The sequence below is a fragment of the Tachyglossus aculeatus genome, chromosome 14 (assembly GCF_015852505.1).
Source record: "Tachyglossus aculeatus isolate mTacAcu1 chromosome 14, mTacAcu1.pri, whole genome shotgun sequence".
NCBI classification, from domain to species: domain Eukaryota; kingdom Metazoa; phylum Chordata; class Mammalia; order Monotremata; family Tachyglossidae; genus Tachyglossus; species Tachyglossus aculeatus.
In genome coordinates this window covers 30486499-30505353 of record NC_052079.1, presented here as the reverse complement: position 1 = coordinate 30505353, position 18855 = coordinate 30486499, and positions in this window count along the sequence as shown.

Here is an 18855-nt window from a genome sequence, read left to right as displayed (position 1 = left end):
ATTACATATAGGGGACACACTAGAGTATAAGGATATTTATATAAGTTTCGTGAGACTCACGTGAGTATCAAAGTGCTTAAGGGGTACACATCCAAGTGTATAGAAGATGGATGGGACAAATGAAGGCCTTAATCTAGGAAGGCTGCATGGAGGAGATGTGACTTTAAGGTGGTTTTTAAGGTGGGGAGAATGTTGGACTGTCAGATGTGAAGGGGAAGGGAGAACCAGGCCCATGGGAGGGCATGGTTAAGGGGTCAGTAGTTGTAGTAGTAGTAGACGAGATGGAGGTACCCAGACAGAGTAGGTTAGAAGACCTGGGTCTCAACAACCCAGTATTTAGCATTGAGAGTTGTAAGATGCCCTGACCACCAAATACTGATTAACATTCACACTCTTCTTTGCCACCCAAGTGTCTTTGAACTGTATGATCCTTTCTCTCCAAGCTGCAATGGGTATTGTTCAGGCTGTGAGCTTTGTCATTAACATCTGTTGGGCTGTCAGCTATAATAATCACAGACCATTAATGATCATCAATTTTGCACAATGGAAATGATCAGCACTCTAAATATTCCCAGAATTTTATCTAGTTGGCCATTAAATGTGAAATTCCTGCATACAAGTTGATCATCTACTCAGAACACACCCTCAAAAGGGTGGAAACCACATTTTTTTTAAAGTTTGCAACTTTGTGTTTGACAGTCTGTTATTCATATTAATGTCTGTTATTTATATTAATGTCTGTCTCCCCCTCTAGATTGCAAGCTCATAATGGGCAGGGAACTTATCCGCAAATTCTGTTGCATTGTACTCTTCCAAGAGCTTAGAACTGGGCTCTGCACATAGTAAGCGCTCAATAAATACCATTGGTGTAGTGGATAGAACATAAGCCTGGGAGATAGAAGGTCATGGGTTCTAATGCTGCTCCACTACTTGCCCACTGTGAGACCTTGGGCAAGTCACTTCACTTCTCTGTGCCTCAGTTACCTCATCTGTAAAATGAGGATTGAGGCTGTGAGTCCCACATGGGACAGGGACCGTGTACAACCCGATTTGCTTCTTATAGTGCCTGGCACATAGTAAGTGCTTAATAAATACCACAATTCATTCATTCATTCTATCATATTTATTGAGCGCTTACTGTGTGCAGAGGACTGTACTAAGCGCTTGGGAAATACAAGTCGGCAACATATAGAGATGGTCCCTACCCAACAACGGGCTCACAGTCTAGAAGGGGGAGACAGACAAAAGAACAAAACATGTAGACAGGTGTCAAAATCGTCTGATCAAATTATTGCTTGATCGATTGATATAAAACATGAAGCAGGTATTGAAGAAATTCTTGACAAATGAAATTTAAAGCTGTGCATTTTATTTTTACACCATGGAGAGTATTGAAAGTCTCCACTTTATCACTATAAAGAATCAAGCCTTGGCATAGTCTAGCTATACAGATGATCTGTTTACCTTCAAGAAAAACTATTTCCAATAATCCAGGTACATGAAGATTTCTGCTCAAAAAGCAAAGCCAGAGACGTCACTACTTGTGCTTGTACCTCCTGAGATATACCGTGTCTTATGAAGGGAAGCAGTGTCCCCGTCCTTCATTTTTATAGATGAAGCTGCTGAAGGAGGCTAAAAGTCAGGCCGATCAATTTTATTAAGCAGTTACCATGTGCCAAACACTATACTAAGCACCGAGGTAGATACGAGCTAGAAAGCAGAATTCAATGAGATCATTGTATTCTGTATGGTCACTTTGTGTTAAGCGCTTAGTACAGTGCTCTGCACACAGTAAGCGCTCAATAAATACAATTGATTGATTAAGGATTTTATAATTGTGGATGGGTGCATAACCTGTTGGTATGTGTCTCTAGAACACACTCGTTAGTATGACCTAGTGAGAAGAGCACAGGCTTGGGAGTCAGAGGACCTGAGTTCTAATCCCAGCTCTGCCACTTGCCTGCAGGGTGACCTTGGTCAAGTCACTTAACTTCCCTGAGCCTCAGTTTCCTCATCAGCAAATGAGGATTAATTCTTACTCTCTCCAATTTAGACAGTGAGCCCCATGTGGAACATGGACTGTGTCCAACCTGATTAGCTTGTACCTACCTCAGCACTTAATACAGTTCTTGGCACATAATGGTGCTTCATAAATTCCATTAAACAAAAATTAGTTCTTGAACTAATTTGATATTCGAAACATCTTGAATTGGAAGAATTTCCCAGTGGATTGGAAGCATATTCTGATTTTTGGCTTCCAAATCCGTCATTGTGTCTTCAGTATAAAAGCACAAAATAAGTAAAACAGGTATGGACTATTCCAAACCCTTGCCTTGTTAAAAAAGCACTAGGGGTAAGGTCAGAGAACGTGTTTTCAGTTTGATCTGACCAACATCCCATCTTTGAAGAGCCCCAGGATTTCTCACAAAATGCACATTTGCTTAGTCATTGCTACAGCCAACTCCTGTGGGTAATGTAAAATGCTTTGAAAAGGTCAGTGGAAACTATCTGAAGGTCTTATTGTTGTTCTTCTCCTTAATCTGTCATGCTACAAAAAGGAAAACTGCTATACTGCTTTTTGGTCTAAAGCCATATTGGATTTCAAGCAGTGCATATTTGAATAGTAGGGGGTATAATAAATCAATGATATTTATTGAGCACTTACTATGTGCAGAGTACTGTACTAAGAACTTGGGGGAATACTATAACCAGGAAATAGAGATGGGGGGTGGGGGGGGGACATGAAGAAGATAAGCTGTCCACTTGATGATTCTCAAAGAAAACAGACAATGTGCACAAGAAATTGAGGAAAGTTGAATGGAGAGAAGAATGATTTGGGAGAGGGAGTCATCCATAGAATTGTCTCAAGAGTATTCCACTGTTGCTTTTACCTTACAAGCCCGAAACCTATGCATTACGCTTGACTTTTCGATCTCCTTCAATCTGAATATTCAGCCAGTTGCCAAATTCTATTTCTTCAGTCTTCAAAACAACTCTAGAAGCCACCCAAGTCCTTCCCAACTACACCACACTTGTCCAAGCACTTGTAGTAGCCCGATTTGACTATGGCTTCATCAGCCTCCTCCTCTCTGACCTCCCTGCGTCCAGCCTTTCCCTGTTCCAGTCCATAGTTCACACTGCTGCCTGGATCATTATTTCCCAACATTATTCCATGCACATCTCCTGAATCCTCAAAAGCTCCACTCCAGTGGTTATCCATCCATTTCTGCACCACACTGAAACATCTTTACATAGGCTCTGAGGCACCAAGTCAACTCTCACTCCAGTACTAATACCATAGTATTAATACCATAATAATTATGGTGTTTGTTAAGTGTTTACAGTGTGCCAGGCCCAATACTAAGCATTGGTGTGGATACCAGAAAGTCGGGTTGTACACAATCCCTATCCCACAGTGCTTTGCACATAGCACTTAACAAATGCCATCATTATTATTATTTATTTATTAATGTTCAGAGAGTATGGAGTTTTTTCTCTGCCCATCTCCTCATCAGCAAAATGGGGGTAAAATACTTGTTCCCCCTCCCTCAAAGACTGTGAGCCCCATACAGGACAGGGACTTCGTCTGACCTGATTACACTGATCTACCCCCTTTACAGTCTCAAACCCCCTTTTACAGAAGAGGCAACAGACACATAGAAGTTAAGCAATTTGGCCCAAGTTAGACAGCAGACGTGGCAGAGCTGGGATTAGAACCCCAAACCTTCTGACTCTTGGGCCCATGCTTTATCCACCTTGTCCTGCTCCTTCTCATTTGTTAAGTGCTTACTATGGGCCAGGCACTGTGCTAAGCGCAGGGGTGGATGCAAGCAAACTGGGTTCCCACTGCAACCCAGTCTGCACATTTTGCTCCTCTATTAACAACTTACTTACTGTGTCTTGCTCTCATCTCTCTTACCTGTAATTATTGGCTCATGCCCAGTGATTTCCTGTCTTTTTAAAAACTCTTGTAAAAATAATTATAAAAATAATAAAAGTATTTAGGTGCTTTCTATGTGCCAAGCACTATACTAAGCTTTGGGGTAGATCAGTGTAATCAGGTCAGATGAAGTCCCTGTCCTGTATGGGACTCACAGTCTTTGAGTGAGGGAGAACAAGTATTTTACCCCCATTTTGCAGAATAGGAGATGGGAAGAGAAAAAACTCCATACTCTCTGAACATTAATAAATAAATAATAATAATGATGGCATTTGTTAAGTGCTTACTATGTACAACGCACTGTTCTAAGCGCTGAGGAGGATACAAGGTGATTAGGTTGTCCCACGTGAGGCTCACAGTCTTAATCCCCATTTTACAGATGAGGGAACTGAGGCCCAGAGAAGTTAAGACTTGCCCAAAGTCACCCAGCTGACAAGTGGCAGAGCAGGGATTAGAACCCATGACTTCCGACTCCCAAGCCCGGGCTCTTTCCAATGAGCCACGCTGCTTCTAGGCTAATTTTTAAACTAACATATTAGTGCTGAAGTAACTCATTTCTTTCACTGAAATTACAACCATATAGAAGGATCTTTAGAAATGTTTGGAGCAAGCACATGAATGATAGTGCTGAAGAAGAGAAATATGAAGTGCCACTAGAAGAATGGCTTAGATTTCTATGCCATTTGGTCTTATCTTGTATCAATCAATCATATTTATGGCTAACGTATGGCTAATGATCAGTTGTACTTCCTCTTGCAATTTTTAGCACTAAAAGTAACCAAATGGAACCAGAGTAGAAACAATTTTTGAATAAGGATTAACAGTCATGACAAACCAGGACTTAAGTATTCTTATTTCTTTTTGTGTGTGGTTCTTAAGCATTTACAATGTCCCAGACAGTGTACTGAGGGCTGAGGTAGATACAGGCTAATCAGGTTGGACACAGTCCATGGCCCACATAGGGCTCATGGTCTTATTCCCCATTTACAGCTGTAAATGTTTTCTAGAGTCCATCTTGTGTCATCAATGAAGTCCACAGTACTGAACTGCAGTACACTTAAATTTCCATTTACACAATCAGATCACATCACTTATAGTTCTACTATTGCCAAGACTTTTACTTTGATTTTCAGAACCAGAAGAGCTGTCTTTGTTAGAAAAGGCTGACTGTAGTGGTAGTAATCGTACTGATATTTATTAAGCATATATGGAATATCGCTCTAAGTGTGTGGGAAAGTACAAGCAAGTTAAATACACCGTCCTACCCACCAGGAACTTACACTCAAATGGGCAAGACAGACACAAAGAATAAAGCATTGTGGCCTAATGGAAAGAACACAGGCCTGACCTGATAATTTTGTATCTATCCCAGCATTTAGTACAGTGCTTGGCACATAGTCAGAACTTAACAAATACTATAACCCAGCCTATACACTTCACTGCTCTAGTGCTAACCTTCTCACTGTACCTAGATCTTGTCTTCCGCATCGCAGCCCACACCTTGCCCTCTGGCCTGGAATGCCCTCCCTCTTCATGTCTTACAGACAATGTCACTTCCCCTCTTCAAAACCTTATTGAAGGCGCATCTCCTCCAAGAGGCCTTCCCTGACTAAACCCTCCTCTCCTCTTCTTCCACTCCCTTCTGCATTGCCCTGACTTGCTTCCTTTATTCATCCCTCCTCCCAGCCCCACAGCACTTAAGTACATCTCTCTTATTTATTTATATTAATGTCTGCCTCCCCCTCTAGATTGTAAGCTCATTGTAGGCAGGGAATGTGTCTGGGCAATGCAATATTGTACTCTCCCAAGTGCTTAGTACAGTGATCTGCAGACAGTAAGTGCTCAGTAAATATGATTGACTGATACCATTATTATTATTTATTTACACAAATAGTAGAGGCAGTTGGAAGAGCAATCTTCAATATAGATATTAAAGTGAATATTCCAGAATGGGATATAAGAACAAATCAGAATGACAGGGAATGTGTCTACCAACTCTGTTATACTGTACTCTCCCAAGCGCTTAGTACAGTGCTTTGCACACAGTAAGTCCTTAGTAAATATGATTGGTATTTATTGTATGTAAAAAGGCCAAAAAGATATAGTGAGGCTGTATCCTTGAGTGTGAGTAGTATTGAGGGAAAATCAACTGCAAATCATCCTGATCTATCAGGCAAATATGTATGTCCTGGTAAAGTTTGATAAACAAAGGTTGGGGATAATCAGAAATTTCCTATGCAATGTTGCAACCATCTGGATGGGCCTTCACATTTGCATTTTTCTATAAATTTCCATATTTGTTCATTTCTTTCCATTTTCCAATCTCCCACCATCACAAATTAAGAAACATGGTGAAGACTAAAGATAGTGGTGCGTTAAGGGCAGAGGGTTAATGGAAAATCAAGTCTTTCTCAACCTATCCAATCATCCGCTGTTAGTTCACTGGGGAGGTGAAGTTTCTTAAACGGGGTGCAAGTCACTATTTCCTGTAAAGTCCATTTCCATTTTGAGATTAGATACTCATTTGTGTTAGAAACTCTAGGATTCTGAAATTAAAATGAATTCCACGAAAATTAAACAGTATATTTTCAGTAGGTTTTCAGGTTGCTGTGGCAACTAATAACATTGTCATTATTTATTCTTAATATCATAAACGCCTCTGTAACAAGAGAGATAGAATCGTGCTATCCAGGCTATTAGTTGCAGGTTTTTAATTGGATTGCAGACACAATTATTTAGATTCTTTTCAGCTGAAAGGAGATGCAGACAAAGTACTGAAGTGAGAAGATAGAAAATAGAGATATCCTAAAATAGTGTGTTGGCTTAGATGGAAGTAAATGTTTAATACAGATAGGTCTGCCACGCTAGGCAGACTCCCTTTTCTACTCAGTTCATCTGTTAAATTGAAACCCACATTTAAAATATCGATTTTTTTTTTCTGAGTCGATGTACAAACTTGATGAACCGAAAGAGGAGTGTATTGAAGATGGAAAGAAGGAAAGGGGTGGCTCATTCTTGGAGATGACAATAATAATAATAGCAGTATTTGTTAAGCACGTACTATGTGCCAGGCACTGTACTAAGTGCTGGGGTGGATACAATCAAATCAGGATGGACACAGTTCCTCGTCCCACATGGGCTCACAGTCTCAGTCCCCTTTTTGCAGTTGAGGTAACTGATGCAAAGAGAAGTTAAGTGACTTGCCCAAGGTGACACAGCAGGCAAGTGGTGGAGCGGGATTAGAACCCATGACCTCCTGATTCCCAGGTTTGGGCTTTTTCCAGTGCACCATGCTGTGTGTCTCTGATACAACAGACCTCCTCAAGTCCTTCTGAAATGGCTGCCTCTCTGCTGCAGAGAGTGGGACTCAAAAATTGCAACAGAGTTTAAATTAGAAAATGCTTTATAAATTATACAGAAAATGACATTTCTGAAAACTCATTTATGAGGCCCTGGTGATATTTTTAGGGTCGAGTTTCTAACATAAAATCCAGCATGATAAATGTAAAATGATAAAAAAAAAATAAAAGGCCTCCTTATGGCTAGATAGTGCAGTTAAGGAGCTGCGCAGACAAGTCTGATTCATCCTCACAATTTCCTTTGGGTGAGGGGCAGGATGCAGATATTTCTTTCTCTGATCCCCCCTTGGAAGACGCAGTGGATGTAGAAGGTGATGTACGAAATCAGTGGACTGGAATCCAAATGCCCAGACTCCAAAATTTGCCGCTGTCAATAAGAAGATATTTCATTGGGACAGTAAGCGGAGGATACCTAGTATGAGACTGGTAACATGCCTTGAATCCTGGCAAGGGGAGAGATGCCCAAGGATTCTGATGCCCAGAAGGAAAATCAATCAATCAATCACCAGTGGTATTGAGAAGTCATTTTGCTAAGCTAAGCACAATATAACATGGTTGGTAGGCATGGTCCCTGTCTTCAAGAAGCTGGGGGACACAGACATTAACATACATTTGAGCTATCTCAGGTGTAAAGAAAAAAGCAAGAAAAATAATTTAATAGAAGCCATGTTTGAATTGTATCAATTCATTCTTCAGTTGTCTAAATTTTATTTGGATAAAATACCTATGCGGACATTTGCAATGCTGTGCAAAAATTCAGGCTAGCGTTCACATCCTCTTTTTTTAAAAAAAAAAATGGTATTTGGTGAGCCCCAAATGGGACAGGGACTGTGTCCAACTCAGTTTTCTTGTATCTACCCCAGCACTTAGTACAGTGCCTGGCACATAGTAAGCACTTAACAAATACCAGCATTATCATGAAGCACTTAGTAGGTGCCAGGCAGTGTACTAAGCTCTGGGTACATGCGAGCTAATGAGGTTGAACACAGTCCATGTCCCACCTGGGGCTCATGGTCTTAATCCTCATTTTGTGGATGAGGTAACTGAGGCACAGAGAAGCTAAGTGACTTACCCAAGTTCACCCAAAAGACATGTGGCAGAGTGGGGATTAGAACCCAGGTCCTCTGCCCCCAAGACCTGTGCTCTTTCCATTAGGCCATTCTGCTTCCCTTTTAAATGTTCAGTAAATCATCAATCGTATTTATTGAGCGCTTACTATGTGCAGAGCACTGTACTAAGCGCTTGGGAAGTACAAACTGGCAACATATACGATTGATTGTCCACTAGTATTGGTTCTGCTGCAGCTGTGCAGTCTCTCGGTTGTGAATCTCAGAAATCCTGTTGTCCCCTTTCACATTCCCTAAAAATACCTGAGTGCTCTGGTTCACTACCTCCTTTCCTGATTTCCAAAAGAACTGGGTTTTGAGGTTAAGAATTTCATGAATTTAGCCTCCATTAAGGGAACCTGGTTAATCTGCAGCATGCCTGAGCTTCTCGGTGTTTGCAAAGCTAAATAACGTACCTTGATAGCAGTTCGTGCCAGTGCTTACAATAACACATTTCCACTAGACTAGCTACAGACAGTTGCCTAACTATAGGAGGGAGAAAACATCCTTTCTTTCATCTATAAAGAAATAGAACACTCAGTAATTATTTTTCCTCAAAGTAGGAATGGGAGAGAATATAATAAACAACTATTCGGAGGCAGACTAAATTAAAGTAGGGGAAAGGAGGGGAGGAGGAGGTGGGGAAGGAAAAAAGGAAATTGTTGATATTCTTATTATTGGGACTGGGAATCAACTACTCCTTAATGTGGCTACTTCCTAAATTTGCTGTAATCCTGATAGATGGAAATGGGCATTACCGAAGATGGATAGGAAGGAGCACTGCCAATCAATGAATTATTGGCATTTATTGAGTGCTTATTATGTGCAGAGCACTATAATAAGCTCTTGGGAAATTACAGTGTAACAGAATTGGTAGATACATTCCCTGTCCACAATAAGTTTACAGTCCAGAGGATGATACAGACATTAATATAAATAAATAAATTATGGATATGTATGTAAGTGCTGTTGGGCTGAGGGAGGGTTTAGTAAAGGTGCAAATGCAAAGACAACCAAATGTTTTGTGACAAATACGAGTTTTCCTGTACATTTCAAGGATCAGACGTACACTGGAAATATGGTCATTTCAGAGCTTTCTTTGTAATTAATTCCAGAAGTATATCTGTAAAGATCATTGTAATTAGATTATTACCCAGGATTTGTGATACTGAAATAGTGGCATTTAAGTGCTACATCAGTGAGTCAATCATAATTATTGAGTGCTTATGTGTGTAGAGCACTGTGCTATGTAATGAATAGATTCAGTACAACCAGATCATGCCCAGTCTTTGTCCCGCACGGGGTTTATAATCTAAGAAAAAAGTGAATGAGCATTGAATTCTCATTTTACAGATGAGGAAACAGGCACAAAGAAGTTAAGCTGGGCAGAGAACATGTATGCTAACTCTGGTGTATTGCACTGCCCCAAGCGCTTAATACAGTGCTCTGTACATAGTAAGTGTACAATAAACACCACTGATTGATAAAGCTATTGCCCAAGTCACACAGCAGGCAAATGGCTGAGCTGGGATTTGAACCCAAGTCTCCTGACTCCCACCCTGGGTCCTTTCCACAAGATCGTGCTGCTTTTCTATTCTGGTGTTATTCTTGTGGTATTAATTGAATTCCTTGGTTTTAGAGTGATCAGACACACAACTCTAAGCAAAAGACTAGGGGTCTCACTACCTATATCACACACAATTCCGTTTTAGCTGGGTGGAAATCACTTTCTGTGCTTTTGCAGATTGGCCAGGTGCATAATTCCAACTGCTCCCTGACTCCTCACTGTTCCTCCAGAGAGGATCCAAGTTTTGTTGTTTGTTTTTTGTATTAAGTACTTATGTTTTGGCACTGTACTAATCCCTGGGGTAGATACAGCTATATAGATTGCACACCGTTCATGTCCCCCTCTGAACCCTAAGCTCACTATGGGCAGGGATGTGTTTGTTATATTATTATATTCTACTCTCCCAAGTACATAATCAATCAATCAATCGTATTTATTGAGTGCTTACTGTGTGCAGAGCACTGTACTAAGTGCTTGGGAAGTGCAAGTTGGCAACATATAGAGACGGTCCCTGCCCAACAGTGGGCTCACAGTCTAGAAGGGGGAGACAGAGAACAAAACCAAACAAATTAACAAAATAAAATAAATAGAATAGATATGTACAAGTAAAATAGAGTAATAAGTATGTACAAACATATATACAGGAGCTGTGGGGAAGGGAAGGAGGTAAAGCAGGGGGGCATGGAGACGGGGAGGAGGGGGAGAGGATGGAGGGGGCTCAGTCTGGGAAGGCCTCCTGGAGGAGGTGAGCTCTCAGAGCCTTGAAGGGAGGAAGAGAGCTAGCTTGGCGGATGTGGGGAGGGAGGGCATTCCAGGCCGGGGGATGACGTGGGCTGGGGGTCAACGGCGGGACAGGCAAGTACGAGGCACGGTGAGTACATTAGCGGCAGAGGAGCGGAGGGTGCGGGGTGGGCTGTAGAAGGAGAGAAGGGAGGTGAGGTAGGAGGGGGCAAGGTGATGGACAGCCTTGAAGCCCAGGGTGAGGAGTTTCTGCCTGATGCGCAGATTGATTGGTAGCCACTGGAGATTTTTGAGGAAGGGAGTAACATGCCCAGAGCGTTTCTGGACAAAGACAATCCGGGCAGCGGCGTGAAGTATGGATTGAAGTAGGGAGAGACAAGAGGATGGGAGATCGGAGAGGAGGCTGGTACAGTAGTCCAGACGGGATAGGATGAGAGCTTGAACGACCAGGGTAGTGGTTTGGATGGAGAGGAAAGGGCGGATCTTGGCAATGTTGTGGAGCTGAGACCGGCAGGATTTGGTGACGGCTTGGATGTGAGGGATGAACGAGAGAGCGGAGTCGAGGATGACACCAAGGTTGTGGGCTTGTGAGATGGGAAGGATGGTAGTGCCGTCAACAGTGATGGCCAAGTCAGGGAGAGGGCAGGGTTTGGGAGGGAAGACAAGGAGTTCGGTCTTGGACATGTTGAGTTTTATGTGGCGGGCAGACATCCAGATGGAGATGTCCTGAAGGCAGGAGAAGATGCGAGCCTGGACAGAGAGGGAGAGAGCAGGGGCAGAGATGTAGATTTGGGTGTCATCAGTGTAGAGATGATAGTTGAAGCCGTGGGAGTGAATGAGGTCGCCAAGGGAGTGAGTGTAGATCGAGAACAGAAGAGGACCAAGAACCGAACCTTGAGGAACCCCCACAGTAAGGGGATGGGAGGGGGAGGAGGAGCCTGCAAGAGACTGAGAATGAACGACCGGAGAGATAAGAGGAGAACCAGGAGAGGACGGAGTCTGTGAAGCCAAGGTTGGATCGCGTGTTGAGGAGAAGTGGGTGGTCCACAGTGTCGAAGGCAGCTGAGAGGTTGAGAAGGATTAGGACAGAGTATGAGTCGTTGGATTTGGCAAGCAGGAGGTCATTGGTGACCTTTGAGAGGGCAGTTTCCATGGAATGTAGGGGACGGAAGCCAGACTGGAGGGGGTCAAGGAGAGATTTGGTGTTGAGGAATTCGAGGCAGCGCATGTAGATGACTTGTTCAAGGAGTTTGGAAAGGAATGGTAGGAGGAAGATGGGGCGATAACTAGAAGGTGAGGTGGGGTTAAGAGAGGGGTTTTTTTTAGGATGGGAGAGACATGGGCATGTTTGAAGGCAGAGGGGAAGGAACCAGTGGAGAGTGAGTGGTTGAAGATGGAAGTTAAGGAGGGGAGAAGGGACAGTGCTCTGTGCATAGTAAGTGCTCAATAAGAATGATTGACCAATTGATTGACTGACTGATGTCCCACATGGGATGCCCAGTATTAATCCCATTTTACAGATTAGGTAACTGAGACACAAAGAAGTTCATTTATTCTATCATATTTATTGAGCACTTACTGTGTGCAGAGCACTGTACTAAACGCTTGGGAAGTAAAAATCGGCAACGTATAGAGATGGTCCCTACCCAACAATGGGCTCATAGTCTAGAAGGGGGAAAACAGGCAAAAAAACCCCAAACAAGTAGATAGGTGTCAATGCTATCAGACAGAATAAATAGAATTAAAGCTATATACACAGCATTAATAAAATAAATATAGTAAATATGTACAAATAAAATAATAATAATGATGGCATTTATTAAGCGCTTACTATGCGCTGAGCACTGGTCTAAGTGCTGGGGAGGTTACATGGTAATCAGGTTGTCCCACGGGGGGCTCATAGTCTTAATCCCCATTTTACAGATGAGGTAACTGAGGCATAGAGAAGTTAAGTGACTTGCCCAAAGTCACACAAGCTGATTATTAGCGGAGCCGGGATTTGAACCCATGACCTCTGACTCCAAAGCCCGGGCTCTTTCCACTGAGCCACGCTGCTTCTAGAGAAATATGTGCAAACATATATAAGTGCTGTGGGTAGAGCAGAGGGAGGGAGGAGACAATGGGGAGGGGAGGAGGAGAGGAAAAATGAGGCTCAGTCAGGGAAGGCCTCCTGGAGGAGTGAGCTCTCAGTAGGGCTTTGAAGGGAGGAAGAGAGCTAGTTTGGCCGATGTGTGGAGGGAGGGAATTCCAGGACAGGAGAAGGACGTGGGCCGGGGGTCGACGACGGGACAGTTGAGAACGAGGCACAGTGAGGAGGTTAGTGGCAGAGGAGCCAAGTGTATGGGCTGGGCTGTAGAAAGAGGGAAGGGAGGTGAGGTAGGTGGGGGTGAGATGATGGAGAGTCTTGAAGCTGAGAGTGAGGAGTTTTTGCTTGATTCAAAGGTTGACAGGCAACCGCTGGAGATTTTTGAGGAGGGGAGTGACATGCTCAGAGCGTTTCTGTAGAAAGATAATTCAGGCAGCAAAGTGAAGTACAGACTGAAGTGGGGAGAGACCGGAGTATGGGAGATCAGAAAGGAGGCTGATGCAGTAATCCAGTCGGGATAGGATGAGAGGTTGAACCAGCAAGGTAGCGGTTTGGATGGAGAGGAAAGGGCGGATCTTGGCGATGTTGTGGATGTGAGACTGGCAGGTTTTGGTGACAGATTCGATGTGAAGTGACTCGCCCAAGGTCACCCAGAAGACAAGTGTTAGAGCTGGAATTAGAATCCAGGTCCTTCTGACACCCAGGCCCATGCTCTATCCACTAGGCCATGATGCTTAACGGTAAGGCTGGATTTTCATATCTTGAAAGGAACACGTGTCTCCCCAAAATGCAGCAAAATAAAATAACTTCATGCACCTCCCATCAGCAGTTGATTTCTGTAATTGACAAGAATGAACATATTTTTCTTTGCATTCTGCTATAATAGTCAAGTTGCTAGTAAATCACCTACTAACTCTTTGCCAGTGTGGCCTAGTGGAAAGAACATGGGCTTGGAAGTCAGAAGTCATGGGTTCTAATCCTAGCTCTGCCACTTGTCAGCTGTGTGACCTTGGGCAAGCCACTTATCTGTGCCTCAGTTATCTCATCTGTAAAATGGGGATAAAGACTGTGAGCCCCACGTGGGACAACCTGATAATCTTGTATCTACCCCAGCACTTGGAACAGTGCTTGGCACATAGTAAGCCCTTAACAAATACCGTCATTATTATTATTATTATCCCCCTGTGGAGTTTGGAAGCCAAAGGGGAAAAAAAAACTTTGCCTTTTGAATGTCACTGGGGGACACGTTTAATATTTCCCCCTAAATTCACACACAAGAAATAACTTTGTGCAAGCAAATCTCTCTGCAATCTATGTACTCTCTGCCTAATGAATTTTGCCTGAGTACATATTGTCCTGATGTACAGATGTGTAAAAGTTAAATGCATGATAGAGACTGTAAGCGCAGTGTGGGCAGGGAATGTGTCTACCATCTCTGTAGTATTGTAATCTCTCAAGTGCTTTAGCTCTCTGCACACAATAAGTGATCAATGAATACCATTGATAGATTGATGAAATACACTAAAACAATTGTTCCCCACCACCACCAATTTGACTGCCACCTGCACTCTGGCTCTTTCCCCACTGCTTTCAAACACACCCTCATCCCCCTAGCTTAAAAAAAATGTGGGTTTTTTTTCTGATTCCCGCTGCGATCTCCAGCTATTGCCCCATCCTCTTCATCCCATTCCTGTGCTAACTTCTAAAACTGGTCCTGGATTTCGATTACCTCAACATCCTGTCCTCCAGCATCCTTCTTTATCTCCTTCATTGTAGCTTCCTCTCTTTTCACTCCACTGAGCCTGCTATCTCCAAGGACATCAATGACCTCCTACTTGCCAAATCCAAAGGATTCTATCTACCATATCCTAATCATCCTCGACCTCTCAGCTGCCTTTGGCACTGTGGCCTTCTCCCTTCTCCTGGTAACATTATCTCATCTTGGTTTTATTGTCACAAATTCTCCCCCTCATCTCTCTGGCCATCGTTCAATGGACAATTAATGATATTTCTTGAGTGCTTACTGTGTGCAGAGCACTATACTAAGCACTCTGGCTAATCCTCTACCTCCCACTCCCTAAATGTTGGTGTCCTTTAAGGCTCTGCATGAGGTAGTCTTCTCTTAAAGTACACTCACTCCCTTCTCCCTTGGGAAGAGTATCCACTTTGATGGCTCCAACGACCATCTCTATGTGGGAAACCCGCAAGTCTATTTTGTTAGCCTGGTCCTCTTTTTCTTTGCAATCTCACATTTCCTCATGCCTCCAGGACATCTCTAAATAGATGCATTACCCTATTAGTTAAGCACTAATTCCCATATATCCTTTTCCTTCTCAAATGCCGTGAGATATTTCTGGGGCAATCGATGTTTCTCAGCAAGTAGGCTTTTTGTTTCCATGTCATTTGCATTGAAATATAGTCTTGGCACCTTCCCTTGCCATGCCTGGTGAATTTACAGCTTCCTAGAGGAATGCCTGTTTACTGTATGTGTGAATGATGGCAGTTTGGATTTTATTTTCTCAGCAGGGCTGTCACAATTTACTATGGCATTCTTTGCAGGTGTCTTCATCCTCCAGGAACTTACTGTTCAGGTGTTTGAGGTTTTAGAGGTCAGTTTAGGAACAGCGATTGTAGTGTGTGCTTGCAGTATTTGAGATAGAGACCTGTCCAACATCCTGCTCTTCTGGGGGAATATAGGGGAAGGAATGTGGCTTAGTGGAAAGAGCATGGCCTTGGGAGTCAGAGGACGTGGGTTCCAAACCCAGCTCTGCCACTTGTCTGCTGTGTGATCTTGGGCAAGCCACTTATCTTCTCTGAACCTCAGTTACCTCATCTGTAAAATAGGGATTAAGACTGTGAGCCCCACATGGGACAGCCTGTTTACCTTGCATCTATCCCAGCACTCTGAACGGTGCTTGGCACATAGGAAGTGCTTAACAAATACCATTATTATTATTACCTTTGGGATCCCTGGGTGCAGGGATATGATCAAAAGCTTAGCACAGTGCTCTGCACACAGGAAGCACTCAAATACGATGGATCGATTGATCAGTAAGATTCCACTGTTTAGACTGGGGCTAAATCCAGGAAGTTTTCTTTTCGTTTAGCAGGTGTTCAAAATTTTGAGCTGGTGGTTTGGTTCATTCCCAGTTCGTAAGCTAGAATCCCATTTCCTGAAATCAATCAATGGTATTTTTGGAGCACTTACTCCAAAAATACTGCACACTTACTGTGTGCAGAGCACTGTACTTAGTACTTTGGAGGCTACAATACAGAAACTGTCAGGAGGATCCCCTAGGACTTCTGTGCTATATAGACATAGAATACCATTCTCTGCCTTTAAGAGGATTATATCCTCACTTTTAAATAGAATCAAGTCCTTGGCATCTGTCAATCTGGAACAAGGTCCTGATTTTCTTTCTGACTCAATGATGGTGCCTAGGAAGATATGGAATGCCAGTTGGAGGCCAAAAAAGAGGGGCTGGTTTGCTGTTGGGTGATGCTATCAGTCAGTGCAATTTATTGATGACTTATTCTTGCAGAGTACCATACTAAGCATGAGAGAAAGTCCTATTCAATGAGTTGGTATTTTTTTAATTTTTTAATTATCTCTTATGGTACTTGTCAAGTACTATCTGTCAAGTACAGGGGTAAATACAAGTTAATCATGTTGGACACAGCCCCTGTCCCACATGGGATCCACAGTCCAAGTAGGAGGTAGAACAGGTATTTATCACCAGTTTGCACTTGAAGAAACTGAGGCACAGAGAAGTTAAGTATCTTGCCCTAGGTCACAGAGCAAGCAATTGGTAGAGCCATAATTAGAACCCAGGTCCTCTGAGTCCCAGGCCCATGCTCTTTCCACTAGGTTAGTCAGTCAGTCAATCATATGTATTGAGCCTTTACTGTACAAAGCCCTGTACTAAGCATTCGGGAAAGTTCAATATAACAATAAACAGACACATTCCCTGCCTACAGTGAGCTTACAGTCTACTCTCTCCTCAAGGATCTTACAGCCTAGAGGGGGAGACAGACATTAAAATAAATTACAGATAGGGGGAATAGAAAAGTATAAATGATAAGTTCTGTGGGGCTAGGATGAATATCAAAGTGCTTAAGGGCTGTTGGAGGGGTTAAGTGTATAAGTAGGGACTACAGTTCCTTGAAGTGTGGGAAGGCTAATGAAATATTTGTTGGATTAAAAGGTTTACTTTTAGTCTTCACGGAGAAGATCCTGACCATGACTCCCCTCCCCTTGAAAGCCTCACATTTGGAAGCAGGGTGGATAGAGGAAAGAGATGGGACTAGGTGTTCAGAGAACTGGGTACTAATTCCAGTTTCTCCACTTTCCAGCTGTGTGACCTTGGACCAGTCACTTAACTTCTTTGTGTCTCAGTTTGCTCATCTGTAAAACAGAGATGAAATACTCATTCTCATCCCTCTTAGACCATCTGAAATGAATACCTTGTATCTGCCCCCGCGCTTAGTATCGTGCCTGGCACATAGCAGTCACTTGATATGCTGATATCAGCATATCACTTGATATGATGATACATCATCAAGCCACACCCAGATTTCTAGGTTTTGTGAAAAATAATTTGGTAATATGAAAGAGTGCAATCTTCATATCCTCGAAGAGGGAAATGGAATCAAGATCTAGGCTAGTGTGTTAACTGATTAAGCAATTCCAAGACACTACCAATTGCTGCTTTTAATAATAAATTAAGTCATCGCTTTCTGCAATCTGGGAAGCAAACATTTAAAAAAAATGTTTGGGGATAGGATTTATTTTAAAATTTGTTTAAAGAAAAATATCCATCCAATGTAGAAAAACTACAAATAACTGATAACCAGGTCATGTTTTGTTTTTTTTTTCTCTTAGTGGAACATTACCTATTGACTTCCAAATGTGCAGAAGTTCTGTTGGTCTCAGAGAGAAACTTCAACATAGAACCCTAAATAACAATTTTTATGGTCTCCAGGTGTAATTTAATGTTTTTTTTTTTTCAAGTTATCCTTTATCCAGTTTAAAGGTATTAGTATTAAGGGTAATTATTTACTAAGATATTAATTTAAGGATCTCCTGATTATTTTAGAACTATAAAAACTTGCTCCTGCATTGTTCCATATCCTATGCATCTCACTATAGATATACATTTCCACACATGTATGTCTGGATATATATGTTTATAATTATAGTTATAAATAAATTTCAGTGATGCCAGTCTTGGGGAGATCTTCTTGCATGCAACTGGGGTGGAAAAGATTGATGTGACATAAGACACTCCTTTGCACATCATTTGCAAAGGATAGATCATTGCTCTTCTAAAAGGTTTATCCTACTCAGGTCTGTCTCTTGGCATCCTGATATTTGTGAAGCCTTCTCTCAGTGAGCAACCTCTCTCCAAAACGCATCATCTGTAATGCTACTGTCAAACTTATCCAATAAAAAGAAATCTGATGGGAAGGTAGAGATATGCATTTGGTTAAAGCTTAAAGGAGAACCAAGAAATGCAAAACGATAACCCTGCTACTATCATTGGAATTTAGTACTTTTGGAATGTTGCCCCTAGATCTCCTATCTGTGGCAACCGTGAAGAACCAGAACTACTTCAGCTGAGTAGAAATCTCGAAAAATAGAGAATTCACAGAATTTAACAGGGACAACTTCTTCCATTCCATTCTTACTATTTCTATATAGTAAGAGATGCGTTTTCCAAAAACAAAAAAATTCAGAAAAACCTTGTTATAAATGCCCATGTCCAAAAATTATGCCAAAGCAATACGCCAAGCCTCCAAATTGCCATGTGTAATGAATATTTTCAGAGACAACAAATGAATATATCTTTGCATGATACTCACGCTTGTGTTTTGTCTAAATTCAGTCAAAGGAAAGAAGTGAAGCCCAAGGAAAAAACAATTATCTACTCACCAATTACCCAAATTAACTGCTGGGGCTATTTGGGGGTTTGGCCCTGGGTAGCTGCTCTCCCAACATTGAGGAATAAGGTCGGGGACTCCCAAGGATTCATGGAACCATCACCTGTCAACCCCAA